The sequence below is a fragment of the Pseudophryne corroboree genome, chromosome 1, assembly GCF_028390025.1.
Source record: "Pseudophryne corroboree isolate aPseCor3 chromosome 1, aPseCor3.hap2, whole genome shotgun sequence".
Classification (NCBI taxonomy): Eukaryota; Metazoa; Chordata; class Amphibia; order Anura; family Myobatrachidae; genus Pseudophryne; species Pseudophryne corroboree.
The window spans coordinates 1212460393-1212478163 of NC_086444.1; the positions used below are offsets into that span (position 1 = coordinate 1212460393).

At 40.2% G+C, this 17771-nt stretch overlaps 1 pseudogene; it reads right to left on the bottom strand.

Annotated features, from left to right (window-relative positions):
• Positions 1 to 10751: 10751 nt before the first annotated feature.
• On the bottom strand, positions 10752 to 10870 carry LOC134933892 (5S ribosomal RNA; annotated as a pseudogene).
• Between the last annotated feature and the right edge of the window lie 6901 nt (positions 10871 to 17771).

A 17771-nucleotide genomic window follows, 5' to 3' on the forward strand; every position in this document is an offset into this window, starting at 1 on the left:
GCAGTAGAAGAGTCATTGTTAGTCTTTCCTTGTTTCATGCACCTTTCTGTGCTCCAAACAGGGTTCCAACATTTCCAGATCCAGACAGACAGATACAGCTGTTGCTGTTGTGATCAGGTCTGAATTAGGCCCCCTAATGGAAAGTGTAATGTGAATTGGTACTATTATGTGGCCACACCCCTTCCCAAAGAAGCCATGCCCCTAAATTTTGGATGCACTCCATTGGCAGATACTGTCCCTAAGTAAATGTGTGGGGGATGGGGTGCACCAATTCTATTTCTGGTCTGGTGGAGTACTATGGGTTTCAAGAATCTTATCTTTATCAACAGGTGCCACGATCACAATGTTCTCCAAATTGCCCTCCTGGTAGCAGAAAAATTAAGAATAATTTAAAACCAGTATGCTGCTATGACTGCGTCCTGTGTTCCAAAGGAGAAATCTCTAATGTAACTGGTAAAATATATATTTTTTCAATTATGCTAAAATAGTTTTACAGTTGTAATACATTTAAATATCCAGGTAGAAATGTTGATTTATAAATGACAATTGGCGTAATTCAGACCTGAACGCAGCAGCAACTTTGTTAGCTAATTGGCAAACCCATGTACACTGCAGGGGGGGGGGGGGGGGGGCAGATGTAACATGTGCAGAGAACGAGTTAGATTTGGGTGGGGTGTGTTCAAACTGAAATCAAAATTGATGTGTTAAAATAAAGCATCCAGTATTTACCCTGCACAGAAACAATATAACCCACCCAAATCTAATTCTCTCTGCACTGGTGTATTTATAATGGGAAGAAATTGGTTTTCCAAACGTGCGCTGTTTAGAAACCTTAATCAGCAGCTGGTTGATTAAACAAGGAACCACACCTTATTCCTTAGACATACTTTACAAAAACTGGTAAACAACCTGCGCTTTAAGGTGAGCACTTAATAAAAATGCTTATGTGACAAAAACCCCAATGTATAATATATCTATTCAAATATTGATGCAATTGACCACCAATCAGATAACTCTCAGTGTTTCATAATATTTCTCATTGACGATTTTCTGCAAGAGATTCCCAGCGTCATTTATCATTTTCACTGAGGACTTAGAAACGGATAAGCTAACACTTACATTCCATTTCAGTCCCGTGTGCACTTCAAGGTTTCTTTCAATCACCCCAACTGATTATAAACGTATTTGTACAATTATATGACTCACAAAATTCGTTCCCGCGTGCAACAAAAGGAATCTTTTCCTCTTTCAATCGTGGTTGGTAAGAAGAATCTTTTAATATGACCATAACAACAGGTCCATTCAGCAATCAAAAAATGAATAAAATGCTTTTAAAAATACAATGTCTCTTTAGACCGGTTCTTCCAGACGTAAGAGGCGCAAAATCCACATCAATGTGTCCACTTGCTGCAGTCTGTGAACACCCGCGTTTGCTCTATGAAATAGCAGTGCGGCTTCTCCCTCCTCTAGCCCTGCGTCCTTCAATGACGGGATCAACGCGTTTCGGAGACGTCTGCTCTCCGTTGTCAAGATTGCCCATCTGTACTGATGCAGGGTATTTAACCCTGTCTGTGCTACACACACATGACCAATCATGTATTATAGACACCAGATATAAATACAATTGTTAAAAATACTCTAAAATAACTTCAATTTATTACAGGTACTGTATTGATCTTAATGCATTGCTACCAAAATCCTAAATACAATATTACTAGAATAAATACATGGTGTATCCTTTCAATTAACACCGAACAGCACGTACACGTGTAATTCATTTATATCCAGAGAGAACAGAAAGAAGAAAAAGGTGATTAGAATGACTTTATACCTAACAAAATTCCAAAATAGATATTCATTTATAAAAACCATTTTGTTTCAAAGTCAGCGTTCAATCCCTGTGGCCATAAAGTTCTCATAGTAAATATGGTTTTCATTTCTAGTCTGGCTAGTGTTGATTCCATGTCTTTAGTTCTCCAGTGCGGTCTGGCTATTTTTATCCCACAGAAATTCTTTAAAGCCCTAATGTTACAATCATGTTTCTCTTTGAAATGCAAAGAGACATTATGCTTATCGTAACCTTTCTTTATGTTACGAGTGTGTTCATTTAATCTTTCTTTTAAAGATCTACCAGTCTGCCCCACATACTGTAAACCACATTCACATTCTAATAAATATACAACATTTTTACTACCACAGGTGATGAATTCATTAATTTTCTCCTTCTTTTTCGTGACATTCGAAACATATTCAGTTATTTTGTTTTCTGTTTTACAGATTTACACATTATACATGCACCACATCTGAAGAATCCCTTGGTGAGTATTCTGGTGGTCATTCATTCCACCGGAATGGCACTTCTCACCAACCGATCCTTCAGATTTTCTGCTTTCTTGTAAATAAACTTGGGTTTCTCCATAAATATGGCCTTTCTATAATGGATCCCTATTAAGTAGACTCCAATGTTTGCCTATGATGCGTTCTAATTCTTTATGATGGGACGTATATTTTGTGATAAATCAAACCTCTTTTCCAAAATCTTCATTTTTCCTTTCTTTCTATTCCTCCAACATTTTATCCCTATTGCTAACTCTAGCATCTATTCTGGCTTTCTTAACCATCTCCTTATCATAGCCTTTTGCCATGAATTTCTCGTCCATTGCCTCTGCCTGTCTAAAGAGATATTGTGTTTTTAAAAGCATTCATTTTTTGATTGCTGGATGGACCTGTTGTTATGGTCATATTAAAAGATTCTTCTTACCAACCACGATTGAAAGAGGAAAAGATACCTTTTGTTGCACGCGGGAACGAATTTTGTGAGTCATATAATTGTGCGTATACGCTTATAATCAGTTGGGGTGATTGAAAGAATCCTTGAAGTGCACGCGGGACTGAAATGGAATGTAAGTGTTAGCTTATCCGTTTCTAAGTCCTCCGTGAAAATTATAAATGATGCTGAGAATCTCTTGCAGAAAATCGTCAGTGAGAAATATTATGAAACACTGAGAGTTATCTGATTGGTGGTCAATTGCATCAATATTTTAATAGATATATTATACATTGCGGTTTTTGTCACATAAGCATTTTTTATAAAGTGCTCACCTTAAAGTGCTGGTTGTTTACCAGTATTTATAATGGGGGCAATGTGTGCGGTGCACATGGGCCCCCGGGGGTCCAGGGGGGCCCACACCGTACACCCTACACCCATTAATAGAAATATTTACCCTCCGGTGTCCCGCAGCATAGCAGCAGCGCTGCCTAAATCACTGGGAATATGGCGCTGCACCATTTTCCCGGTGTTTTGCGCATGCACAGTAGGTTAATCACTGTGAAAATGGCCAGTGTGCCATTTTCCCGGAGATCTGCGTATGCACTATAGACTCTGGGACAGCGCTAGGGACCCTAGTGCCCAAAATCTACACAGCGCTACCGGCTAGAGAGGAGGTGACCAAGCCGGAGCCTCTACACAGGCCTCCTCCACTCTAGAAACACCCCTATCTGTCTGCACATGTTATATCTGTACCCCCTGCAGTGCACATGGTTTTGCCCATTAGCTAACAAATTTGCTGCTGCAATCAGGTCTGAATTAGGCCCTATGTTTTAGCTTTATCTAACTAAAAAGCAAGAAGAAAAACCCAGCGATAATAATTGCTATTTTTTTTTTTTTAATCAACTAAATTTTCAGTGTACAGTTATCCACTGCAAACATGTGAGCTCAACACCAAACCACAGATTCAACTAAATGACTTAAGCTACTTACAATCTAAAGGATCCTGATCATTACAACTGAAACCAATGGTTCTTAAAGATGGCTGATGTACAGCGTATACAGTACACTATGCATAAATTAGTTCTAAACAATCCTTTCAATTCCAAGGGGATATCCAAATACCAGAAGTCGATGACCGCAGGTAGTTGTATCACTGGGGGCAATCCTATTAGTCCTCGCTCCTCCCCCCCGATGTCGGCACTATGTGCAGATTATGCTTCAAGTGCCTCAGGCACCCAAAGCATAATCTGCGATAATTGGCTGCCAGAGCCGCAATAACACATGAGAACGGGCACTTATCCCCAATCCCATGTGTTTTTGCACAATTGCAGGTCTCTTTTTGGGCAATTGAAATGGGCCCTAATTGGATACCGCAATAATGACCATCCATTAAAAAAAATTGTGATATCTGCCAATTTTGATCATCTGAAAATGGATCACACTTAATTGGGCACCCCCCCCCCCCAAGTCATCTACCTAATGACCGTCTTCATACCACTAACAGCATAAATTCACCAAAGAAAGTACACTCTGCAATTTTCTGACTGAATTCAAAAGAAATAGAATATACAGTACATAATGGGGTACATTTACGGGGGGATTGGAGCAACCAATCAGATTCTACGTCTCATTTATCTAGCACCTTCCTGAAGATAATGCCTGGAACCTGATTGGTTAGTATGGGCAACTTCCCATCTTAAATAGAACTCCCATCTTAGTAAATTTACCCCAATGAGTGTAGAATTCAATATTTTAGGAACAAAAATGTCTGGTGTTTGACAAACAGGCAAAAGTACTTCATACAGTTTAAACTTAAGAATATTAGCCAATTTGGTTGGAAATAACTACTATAGACTGCCCAATTTTTCTTATAGTGTGTAAGCAGCTTTAGTCATATCAAACGACATCAACACCACAGTGTCAGTAAGTGAATGTTCTTGCTGCAGATGTGTATATAAATGCACATTTATGCAGGTGAATTTCCCATACATTGACCCAGTTTGTTCAGGTTGACTCCCCCTCTATACTAAGACTAGCTTCCAATATTGTCCATAATTTTACATCAGAATATACAGTAACAAGGAAACAGGATGGTATGAATAAGAGACAGTGAGATGCTTCCTTGGCTTAGGAGACACCATAATAAGGGCCTTCAACAAGGGTAGTGACTATTCATTAACCACCTGCCTGGCATGTTTGCATCAGATGCGACCATGTGTGAAAGTACTTTATCTGACCTGGTCGCACAGGATGCGACCAGTCAGATAAACAGTGTTAGCAGAGGCAGGGAAGGGAAACTTCACTCCGCTGCTGCTGTCAGAGGGACTGGAAGATCCCTCCACCTGCGTGCACTCTCCCCTACTGACTGCCAGGCTGCTGATCACTTCTGATTGGTCAGCACACCAGGACCCCCCTCCAGTGGCTGCAGACAATAGCAGCCGATGGGGAGTGTAAACTAGCCCCCACCCCCTGTGTACCTGGAGGCTGTTCCGGCTTTCAAAATGAAAGCTGCAATGATTGCATTATTTCCAATGTACCGATGGTCGCGATGTTCCTGCTTGATGTTTCGATGTTTGAAAAATAAAATTTAAAAAATATATATATTTTTTTTAACTAAAATCATTTTTTATAGAGTTAAATTCATGGTCTTCACCTAAGTCACTCATAAAAATAAAATAAAAATTTCGGAGCAGTTTTTTGGTGAAAAAATTGTCAGTTAAGTGGTTAAATAAAATGTGAAACTAATCTAACTTTTTATGAATGAAACAAGGTTTGACTTGTCTTAGGCAATTTGTTATAGAATAAATGGGAAATAAAGATACTTTGCACTAGCATCTAAAAGCCTGGAAATGATAACATCCAGGTACGGAGGGGAGCAAACAGATAAAAGAACAAGTACTGTATCACTGCACTTTGGCAGAGGTAAAATGTGCAGAGATTTGTAGTTGTGAGGGAATTGTCCAAATTCAAATCTAAACTGTTGTGAAAAACTAAAGTCAGACAGAAATATCCAAGAAAGGTTATGAGAGGAACTCTCTTACAGGTGCAATTTACATATATTGTATTCCGTTTTAAGATAAAACTTTTAATTAGTATGCAATAAAGGATTTTTTTTAATTCAAAAAAGGTGATTATAAAAAAAATTACGAGTGAGCTATATACAGTACACCTGCAAAACACAGACAAATATTTTAGGAAGAATATATAAGGAATCATAACAGGGATACAAAAAAAATAAATGGACCAAAACAGAAAAGTTCTTGAGAAATAGAACAATGAAAATATTTTTACAAGTATAGTCAATCAAAGTTTAAGTAACTTGATACAACCATCACAAAGTAATCAATAAATTCCATTTATCAAATTGGCGTTGTGTGTGGCATATTATACAGGCAGCAATAGGCTTAACAATATTTGTTTGTACAGTGTACCATTTGGTTAAGCATTCATAGGAAGCCTGGGCTGTGCTGCTAGTTACAATCTGTAAAATAAATCTACAATAAGCAATATAAACATTGTTTCAGACTGTAGCAGCATGGACCAACCAGGGAAAGATTCAAGTCAGCAGTTGATTGATAGGTGTATTTTTTTCTTGTCTCAGGTAATAATGGTCAACAAAAGATTAATAATAGTTCATAATCCTGTTGTATATTTTGATGTAAAACTCTCATTTGTTTTAAAGAACTGAATAATAATAATAATAATAACAACAACACTATTTTGGAGAAATTAATAGAAACATGAAAAATAAAAGCATTATGACCTGGCAGATCAAAATGTAACTTATGAGGTATAAAACATAATTGCTTATGTCCAAATGTATAAAAAAAAATTGAGAATAAGAGTAATGTATCCTCTAACAATCCTTAAAGGTGGACTTAGTGTACTTTATTAGTAGGTTCAGTGGTTAGAGTTCAAGTAGAAGAACATATTTCTCTGTCTTACGGTGCATACACACAGTGCGATGTATGCTTACGATTTTAACTATATAGTCAAAATCGGAAGGAAACTTAGGAGGTCATTCCGAGTCGTTCGCTGGGAAAATTTCTTCGCATCGCAGCGTTTTTCCACTTAGTGCGCATGCGCAATGTCCGCACTGCGACTGCGCCAAGTAAATTTGCTATGAAGTTTGGATTTTTACTCACGGCTTTTTCTTCGCTCATGCGATCGTAGTGTGATTGACAGGAAATGGGTGTTTCTGGGCGGAAACAGGCCGTTTTATGGGCGTGTGGGAAAAAACGCTACCGTTTCCGGAAAAAACGCGGGAGTGGCAGGAGAAACGGAGGAGTGTCTGGGCGAACGCTGGGTGTGTTTGTGACGTCAAACCAGGAACGACAAGCACTGAACTGATCGCAGATGCCGAGTAAGTCTGAAGCTACTCTGAAACTGCTAAGAAGTTTGTAATCGCAAAATTGCGAATACGTCGTTCGCAATTTGAAGGTGCTAAGATTCACTCCCAGTAGGCGGCGGCTTAGCGTGAGCAACTCTGCTAAAATCGCCTTGCGAGCGAACAACTCGGAATGACCTCCATAGTCAATATTACACCATGTGTACACAGCTTCCGATACCGATGTGCACTTCAGTGGGGTCGTTATTGCAAGAAAAAATAGACTGTGCAGGCAAGGCATTTTTGACTACCTAGTACAAAGCATAGTACTGTATAGTCAAAATCGCACATAGCCAATATCTCAAGTACAGATAGTCAAAATCAGAGATAGTCAATATCTTACCATGTGTATGCACCTTAACAGCGTGACTGTTTCTTCAGAGGGAAGTAAAAATACTTAAAGACAGTTGTTCATTAGCCAATATAACAGCAAGTGGGTCAGGTAATAAATTAATCACAGGTGTTTAAAATCACATAGGTCTTTAGTGTGTGATAAATACGCACAAACTTATTGTTCATTAAATTACATTTAATCAATCATATTCATTCTGTAACAAAATAAATTGAAAACATATTTCAACAATTTACAATATAAACCTTTTAAAACTATTTACAAAAAGACTTGACATCACATAAGTGTTGTACAGACAGTTATTCAAAGATTGCATTTTTTTATACTGTCATACAATTTTTTTTTTATTTTATTCACAGTTTAATCTACAAATTCATTGTACTGGGCACCAAGTTGTCCCAGAGTTTTATTTGTTTACTATTTGACTTCTTGAAGAACAATACATGAAGTATGTAGCCCATTCGGGGTGAACTTGGCGCTCTATGGCAGACAATGTACATTGAGTTTTAAGACGTGTTATTTTATGTTAGCTGTTTATCAGATAATAAAATAATATTTTTTTATTGGTCTTCAGTAATATAGTTTGCACTACTATTAGTGATTATTAATCATTTAGGTAAATGTAAAAATATACAGTCACCAACTCGGTAATCAATTTTTAGTAACTTTTGAAATAATCAATTTTTTCTTCTAAGACAGGAATTCGCTAGAATTCAGCATGTAATACATATACAGTTGTGTATTTACAGACAGTGAAAACTGCATAAAATGCCTGGATATAGAATGGCCCAATGACAGACAAGATCAATGTGTCCCGAGACCGGAAGAATTTCTGGACTATTCAGATGCCCTTGCTGTAGCTCTGTCTTCTCTCTCCATTCTGTTTTGGATCACTTCTGTCCTAATATTAGGGATTTTTGTGACATACCAAGATACACCAATTGTCAAAGCAAATAACAGGAACCTGAGCTTCATCCTCCTTGTCTCCATATCCATGTGTTTTCTCTGCTCGTTTTTGTTTATTGGGCATCCTACTGACAGAACCTGCATGTTCCGACAAATTGTTTTTGGCATCATATTCTCCATAGCTGTGTCTTCTGTTTTGGCCAAAACCATCATGGTCTGCATAGCTTTCAAAGCCTCCAAACCTGGGAGCACCTGGAGTAAGCTGATTGGAGGCAAACTGTGCTATTATATTGTTTTACTGGCATCATCTGTACAAATTATAATTAGCATTTGCTGGTTGTCTATTTCTCCTCCATTTGTGGAGCTGGACACAGAATCTTATGAAAGAAAGATCATCATCCAATGCAATGAAGGTTCCACTATCGGCTTTTATGCTGTTCTGTTTTATTTAGGGCTTCTTGCAGTGATAAGTTTTGCTGTAGCATATTTAGGTAGATCATTACCAGATCGTTTTAATGAAGCCAAGTTTATCACCTTCAGCATGCTGGTGTTCTGCAGTGTCTGGATTGCAATGATCCCAGCCTATCTGAGTACCAAAGGGAAAAACATGGTGGCTGTAGAGATTTTTTCCATATTGACTTCAAGTGCTGGACTTTTAGGCTGTATATTTTTACCAAAATGTTACATTATTTTACTCAAGCCTCAAATAAATACAAAAATACCAATATTTAATCATTGAAACATGTGAATATGTATATATATATATATATATATATATATATATATATACACATATATAAAAGTACACAATTCCAGAGTGTGCTAGTTTATAGTAGAATTAGATTATAGAAAATTTTCAGTGTTGACATTAGAATAACCACTAATATAATACAATTATTTGTACCCAATGCAAATGGAAATATAGACAATAAATACTTTTTACAACAGCTTGTTTTTACAATTAGAGCAATTACTGTAATAGTTGTGTACTTTTATATGTGTTTTGATTCCTGCTAACATGGGTTCAGCTAAAAGTGGCTACTTACAGGCGTGGGATAAGGGTATTTGTTTGTGTGGGAATATATATATATATATATATATATATATATATATATATATAGTCTCAAATATATAGTACAATAAACAATAAATAATTAAATGCTAAAAAATATACAGTTTCTTTCTGTGAGCTGTATTTAAAGCTGCATGTGGGCTTTTGATTGTTGTACAGCTTGATCTAAACCATATAACAGAAAATGACATTCTCTTTCTATATAGCCCATTAAAAAAACTATACCATACCTCCTAACATCTAGGACCCCTAACGCGGGACTCACTCATGCGGCAATCCATGCACGCCTTAAAAAGGGGCATGGTGTATGTATAAGTGGGAGTGGTTTCATGGGAATGCTGGAATCACATGCCATGCCCTCATTTCCATTACTGTGTGAGTATGCCCAGTGCTCTGTGATCTGCTGGCCACGTGCCAGATCCTTCTGTCTACCATGAATAGCTATGCAGAGCAGAGTGTTAAGAGGCATACCAACTGCCCCCCACCTCCACGGGACACACTGTTAGTTGACTGGGAGAGTGGGGCATTGCCCAAAAAATGGGACTGTCCCATGGAAATCAGGACAGCTGGGAGGTATGACTATACAATGATTGGTAGTTAAAGGCGATTAACCTTGCCTAATGACAATTTTTAATTTACTTAATGAAAAAATGCATTGCTTACAGTAACTTTTACACATCAGAACAGGGCGAGGATAATGGTGGTGAGGCACATCTACATCCTCTTCACATATACTAAATTATGAGAATAGACACCTCCCTTACTGAAATACACTTTGGGAAGAGAAAGACGAAGACTCCTGTTGGTGTGCACTCTTAGTTAGAAGGAAAGGAAGGACATATTGTAATACTAATAGGACATAAAATATAACTTTTATTTATTATTCATTAAAACCATATTGGAGTGTATGTAGGACAGACAAACATAAAGCATATAAATCACACGTATCTAGAGAAGAAAGAGATATTTATCGTGTACCCTGGGTACTCAAATCAATCTTGAATAGACTTCTGTGCTGGACCTTTAGAGAGGTCAAGTCTACCAAGACTCTTGGGTAATGTAGGATAAATGATATCATAATGATACTGGATTTTACTGAGACTCTGTGAATCCAAATGAATCCTAGTGTAGGGTATCATCACAACATAATTATAGTATAGTAAGATTGTACTGGGTGATAATGTTTAGACAAATGAAGGAATGCAAGACATGCAAGTGGTGATATTGCTGTCAGAATTAGGCACAGAGTATGGTACCCACTGTGATTCTACTAAACTTGGTATTCCCAGGTGGTCTCCCATCCAAGTACTGACCAAGCCCAACACTGCTTAGCTTCTAAGATCAGACAGTATTGGGCGTATACAGTGTGGTATGATAGTAGACAACAATAAATTAAATACAACTCTGGGATCTCTGATGAGAGTGCACCTCTGTAATAGCATAGAGTGAATGAAACATAGAGTGAATCAAAAATTTCCAGCTGGGAGAGGGATAGCAAAATGAAAGGAGGATCTGCTGCTTGCACTAGATATAGAGGCTATGAGTGGGAGTTTCAACCTGGATAACTGCCACACACTCTCTGAATCATTGGTGAGAGTCCAAATATACAAAGGTGACAAAAGGATAAAAGCTGGAGATTAATCATGCATCTTGCATCTTGAAGAGCCTTAGAATAAATGCAGAATAAACCTGGACTCTGATCAATCAGTGCCTGTAATCCCTGAAATAAATTAGGTTTACTAGGTTGAAGCCCATAATATGTCCCCAGGTTACAATTTATAGATCAGACAGAGAAATGTTTTGCAATGTTAAAATATATATATATATATATCAAATTACTATTATGTTCTCTGTACTTGGAACCCAGGAGATAGAGTGGCAGCAGAAGAGCTCCAAGTACAGCTGCTACAGAACTGGGGTATGCAGCAATACCTAACGGAAAACCTTGACTCCATTGTTCTTCTCCAGTGGTCGACTAACGCTTTCGAGACTATGGTTTCTTGGGCCCACGCCAGCCGTGTTTGAATGGGTGGATTAGGTCTGCCCAAACTCCAATGCCCCCAGTCTTAGTTGGTGACAAAGCATTAACCAAGACAAAGAGAGAACAAGGGGAAAACTAACTAAGACAGACACAAGAGAGAAAGGGGAAACCACAGAAAATTATAAACTAATTTATGTGCGGCGCGGCCGCCAAGAAAAACCGTAACCAAAGTAACGCTGCCCAAATGCCAAACACGAATCCATCGTAGTTCGGCAAGGACAACCATGCGGAAGCCTCCACCAAAATGACTCAACCAGAAACAGATAACGAGAATACGGCTCCAGCAGTAAGGTGCGGCAGAGCCACTACTCACGACACCACAGAAGGTGTGCGCAGAAAATGACCGGAACCCCGAGGCTTCGGACACCAGACCACTCCACTGGAAGACAAACTCGAAGGACAGCAGAAAATGATCCCTCATACCGCACTCTGGAAACTGGACACAGAACACAGGAGTACACAAGCCAGATGCAGGAAAACAGGCTCCACTGGATGCTGCTAACAGGGGCCAAGAACAAGCTTGCAGGAAGCTAACCAAGAACTGGAACATACAGTTATCATAACAAACTTATATCACCAGCACTGGACTGCAGGGCTAGCTGGGTAATAAGGGAAGCATGCCCCAATCAGGATGGCTGGAAGCCAGGCACAAGGTAATGGCCAAAATACTGGCAGGTGAAGTTGCACAGACAAGAGCCAGACTGCAGTACACAGACTCACCACATAATGACCAAATATCTGACAGGTGAGGCTTAACACATAGAAAACAGGCTGCAGTTACACAGACTCACCACCAGCAGCCAACAAGAGTCTTCTAAACAAGTACAAGAGAAATCCTGACATGCAAACAGAACTATAACATTCATGAACAGAAAGCAAACAGGAATGAATCACTGCTTGTGGTTCATAACAATTACATATGTACAGTATAGTATAGTATAGTAAATATCATACATCTGATACAATGTGGATAAGGGCTGGAGATTTTTTTAACATACAATAAACATGTACTTAATTGTCTGAGATACATAGATGCCATTTTTGTTATCTGAGATGGGGAAGAAGAACTACTGCTGGAATTTATCCAGAAAATGAACTGCAATGATCTCAATCTGAGACTTACTCATAGCATCAGCAGGTAGATGGTATCGTTTCTTGATCACAACATCTACAAGACACCAAACAGAAATCTAGATACAGAATTATTCTGGAAAGAAACTGCGACAAACAGTCTTCTCCTAAAAAACAGTTCTCACTTCCCTCCAAAGATCAAAAATATCCCCAAGGGGGTGACTTCCTCAGATTAAGATGAAACTACATAGAGGATAACGTCTTCAATCTCAAAAGCCAAGAACTAATCCAACATCTTGTAGAACGAGGTTATAGTAAATGGTCCTTGAAACGTGCCCATAAACAAGTGTCCCAAGTCAGCAGGGAAATTCTGATTTTCCAAAATAAACCTAAGATAGACACCCAAGACTATAGAATTTGCTTTGTTGGAAAATACTGCCCTGAATGGCGATCTCTTAGTGATGCCAGATCAAACATTTACCAATTCTGCATCTGGATGCGTATCTTTCATCATTACTGAATTTACTGGACTCTGGAATCCAGAGGAATTGGTGAAGGTCAAAGAACTTAAAATACATGCTTGTTAGGAGTTATTTCTCCTATGAAAGTCACAAACCCAATATGGTCATGGGATCAGTACCTTGTGGCTGTTGCAAAGCATTCCTGATAATCCTCAGAACAAACACTGTGCAAGATAGATATGGACATGACATCCCTATCAAACATTTTTTCAACTGCAACACACAGGGGGTAGTTTACTGCATCGCCTGCAGTTGTGATACCAAGTATGTAGGGATGACCACTAGAAAGTTCAAAGAGAGGATTCTTCAGCGTACAGTATGGGCATGATTCACAAGCCAACATCTGATTTATCAAAGGTGAAAAAAAATCACCTCAGTAGCAAGACACATTCTAAGCATCAGGATTCCACGAAAGTCATGCAAGTATTTGGGTTGGATAAGTTGGATAAGGTCCACCTAGGAATCAGAGGGAGAGACCTGACCACAGAATTAGTGAAAAGAGAGAGTGAGTGGACTTTGCACCTGGCTAGTTTAAAACCTACAGGCTTGAATGATTATATAAACTACATTGTTTTCATGTAATTACACAAGATACTCCTATCAGCCACAATCCCAGGATTTCAGTACACTTTGTCTACACCTATGCCACATGGACACCCTGATACTGTAAACCGCAATATCCTTTTCTTCTCTACATTCAGCTGTCTCCTAACAGGCACACTTACAGATACAGCCCAATATCAGCTCCTCACCTTGCACTTATCTTTAGCTTCCCTTTCTCCCTAATGGAATGGTTTGCTTACACGATTGATGGTCACATACCCTACAATCTATTTTCACATCACCTGAAAATTCCTCAAATCCCAATCTATAACACGTATCCCTAATTCCACTATTATCTAGTTGAATGGGTCACCAGATCCATGCATCACTGCTTTTCATTCCCAATATCACATAGATTCACCATCAAACTCACTGTTTCGGACTACTATCATGTCCTTCAATAATAGCCTTCTATCCTTGTGTTTACATCTACAGTGGACTTTTCACTTTTTGTTTTCACACTATTGTCACTATCACGTTAGATAATCCTCATGGTCAATTTTTTACATATTCATAAAACATACTCACCTTTACTCCAAATAAGGGGCATCAATCCCATGAACCTTCTTGTTATTACACTAAGGGTTATATTGTTGTCAGTGGATGCACAACTTCTATCAACATAACCACTTTTTGTAGAAATCATAGCTCATCCTTTTTTATTCAGATGATTGGCTTTGATAATGCCTGCAAGAGGATGATCTTATGTGCATTTATTACCCAATATCTCCCCGTTGGTATCCAAATTTCCACCCTCTTATCACTTATTTGCGGTTATCATCCTAACCTGGATGTCCAGGACATAACCAATTCTATGCATATATCTCTTCTGGGATATGCAATACTTTATTGCCATATACAGTACCACATCAGATTATTACTATATACCTGTTAGGGTCTCCTGCCCTGTGCTGCCACGTCGTCATGGCAACCGGGAGACAAGTGCTAGTGGAGTAACCTGAGCGCAGCTGATACTCCGGTTCGGGTCTTTTGCTGTGCAGTGGTTATAGGCTCTGTGCACGGCAGGGGATCCGGTGCTGGTTTTTGTGCTCACAGTCTGTGAGGTCTGAGTGGGGCGTGGACAGCACCTGCTTTAAAAGGCCTCTTTTCAGGGTAAGCAGATGCTGCTGAATCTTTGTTGGTTAGTCAGTTCATGAACGTTAGCCAGTACTGTGTAGCTTTGTATTTGTTTGTTGCTTACTGCAAATAGGCCTGGGAATTTGGTATTACACTCTGCCAATCCAGACCTAGCAGTAAGACTGGAGTCAGTCGTTTAGCTTGCTGGGGTTCTGTTACTACCCTGTGAACTTAGCAAGTTTGCGGCTGTATTCTAAGACTTGCCTGTCTAATCCTGTCTCACTGTGCTAGGTGTCAGGGGTCAGTTTAGTGGCAGTAAGCTAAAACCTGTGCACTGCAAGTGAGAATTTGGATTGTGGAGATTCTCCTTGTGTCTATCATTCCATCTCTGACCAAGGAGTTTACTGCCACACCCGTTGGTAACCCTTTAGGGTTTTGCTGTTGCCCTTAGCAACAGCATTTCGGGTACTCTACGTATTAAAACACAACATCTTGCTTTTTCCATCTTAGCAGTTCTAATACAAGGGAGATACCCAGTTCCTTAGCCTCTGGGCTTCTCTGTTCACTTTGTGTGTATTTTGTTACCCTATCACCTTCTGTGTACGTTATGTCATATCCCCCAGTTTGTCTGTGAGTCCATCTGTTTTGCATAACAGTTCAAACACCAGTACATTCCTGCAGACACTGGAGTGCATAACAGTTCTGACACCAGTACTTTCCTGCTGGCACTGGTGTGCATAACATATTCAGCAGCCTAATACTCCTGTTGAAATTTTGTGGGAATATGGAGCATACCCCTCAAAATATGTTGCAACAGGTGGTCGATCAGGTGCAGGTCCTGACTCGACAATTTAATGATTTGTCCATTAAAATGCACACCTCCCAGGCTGCTGGCGGAGCTCCCGCAGCAGCAGCACCTGCAGGGGTTAAGGAGCCGAAAGTAAATCTCCCGGATCGTTTTTCTGGAGATCGCTCGCAGTTCTTTTGTTTCAAGGAGAGCTGCAAGCTATACTTCCGGCTTAGGCCTCAGTCTTCTGGGTCGGAGATTCAGCGGGTGGGCATAGTGATTTCCTTGCTACAAGGAGACCCACAGGTCTGGGCATATGGGTTGCAGCCTGACTGTCCGTCGCTTAAAAGTGTTGATGCTTTTTTTACGGCACTGGGCATGTTGTATGATGACCCTGACAAGACGGCCTCAGCCGAGGCTCAGATTTCGATCCTTAAGCAAGGGCGCAGGCCAGTTGAGGTTTACTGTACGGAGTTTCGGAGGTTGGCCCATGATACCCAGTGGAATGACCCAGCCCTGAGACACCAGTACCAAAGAGGTCTTTCTAACCAGATAAAGGACCAACTGGTACAATATCCCTTGCCTGATAGCTTGGATCAGCTCATGCAGTTATCCATCCGGGTGGATAGACGGCTGAGAGAGCGTAGGCTTGAAAGGGAGACTGAGATTTCCTTCCTTCCCAAGGGAACCTCAGACTCTGAGGAATTTTCTGAGGAGCCTATGCAGATTGGGGCTACCCGCCTCTCCTCGCGTGAGAAGACGCGGAGGAGACAGCAGGGGTTGTGTTTGTACTGTGGGAATAAAGGTCATGTGGTAGTATCATGCCCAGAAAAGCCGGAAAACTTCAGGGCCTGAGGGTGATGGGAAATATCCTGTCAGGCCAGAAGTCAGAATTTCCCAAGAAGACTTTTACCATTCCGGTGACCTTGAAGATCCTCGGTCAAACTGTCAAGACTGAGGCCTTTGTGGACAGTGGGGCCGACGGGGTTTTTATGGACCGCCAATTCGCCCTGAAACACTCTGTTCCCTTAGTACCCTTGGCATCGGAAATTGAGATTTGTGGGTTAAACGGGGAACCATTATTCCAAGGTAAAATTACCTCTTGCACTAGCCAGATTTCTTTGTTTATTGGAGCCACACACTCTGAAAAATTGTCCTTTTATGTGACTGTCTGTACTTTTGCCCCATTGGTGTTGGGGTTACCCTGGTTAAGGGCCCACAATCCTCAATTTGACTGGGTCTCTGGGGAGATTCTTAGTTGGGGTACTGATTGTTTCAGGAGTTGCTTGAGCCTTCCAGTCAGGCTCTCGCAGCTAAGTTTGCCAGGATTGCCAGGGTGTTATGCAGATTTTGCGGACGTGTTCTCCAAAAAAGTTGCAGAGGTACTACCTCCCCATCGCCCCTATGACTGTGCCATTGATTTGTTGCCAAATGCTAAGCTTCCCAAGAGCAGGTTGTACTCCCTGTCACGTCCTGAGACTCAGGCTATGGCAGAGTACATTCAGGAGAACTTGGCTAAGGGATTTATCAGACCTTCACAGTCTCCAGTTGGGTCGGGGTTCTTCTTCGTGGGTAAAAAGGACGGTTCGTTGCGACCCTGCATCGACTTCAGGGAATTGAACCGTATCACGATTAAAAACTCATACCCACTGCCTCTCATTTCGGTCTTGTTTGACCAGCTTCGTACTGCCACCATTTTTTCTAAGATTGACCTACGCGGTGCGTACAATCTAATCCGAATAAGAGAGGGGGATGAATGGAAGACTGCCTTTAATACCCACTCAGGGCATTATGAATATTTGGTGATGCCTTTTGGGCTCTGTAATGCCCCGGCAGTCTTCCAGGATTTCATGAATGATGTGCTCAGGGAATATTTGGATAGATTCTTAGTTGTATACTTAGATGACATCCTAATCTTCTCCCATTCCCTGGAGGAACATCGGAAGCATGTACGCTTAGTCCTCCAGAAACTCAGAGACCACCGGCTTTGGGCAAAGCTGGAGAAGTGCGAATTTGAAGTTCAGCAAATCGCATTCCTAGGATATATTATCTCCCCAGAAGGTTTCCAAATGGAGGGTTCCAAGGTACAGGCAGTCCTGGATTGGGTGCAGCCCACTAGTTTGAAGGCGCTTCAGCGTTTCCTGGGCTTTGCGAATTTTTATAGACGATTTATCGCTGGATTTT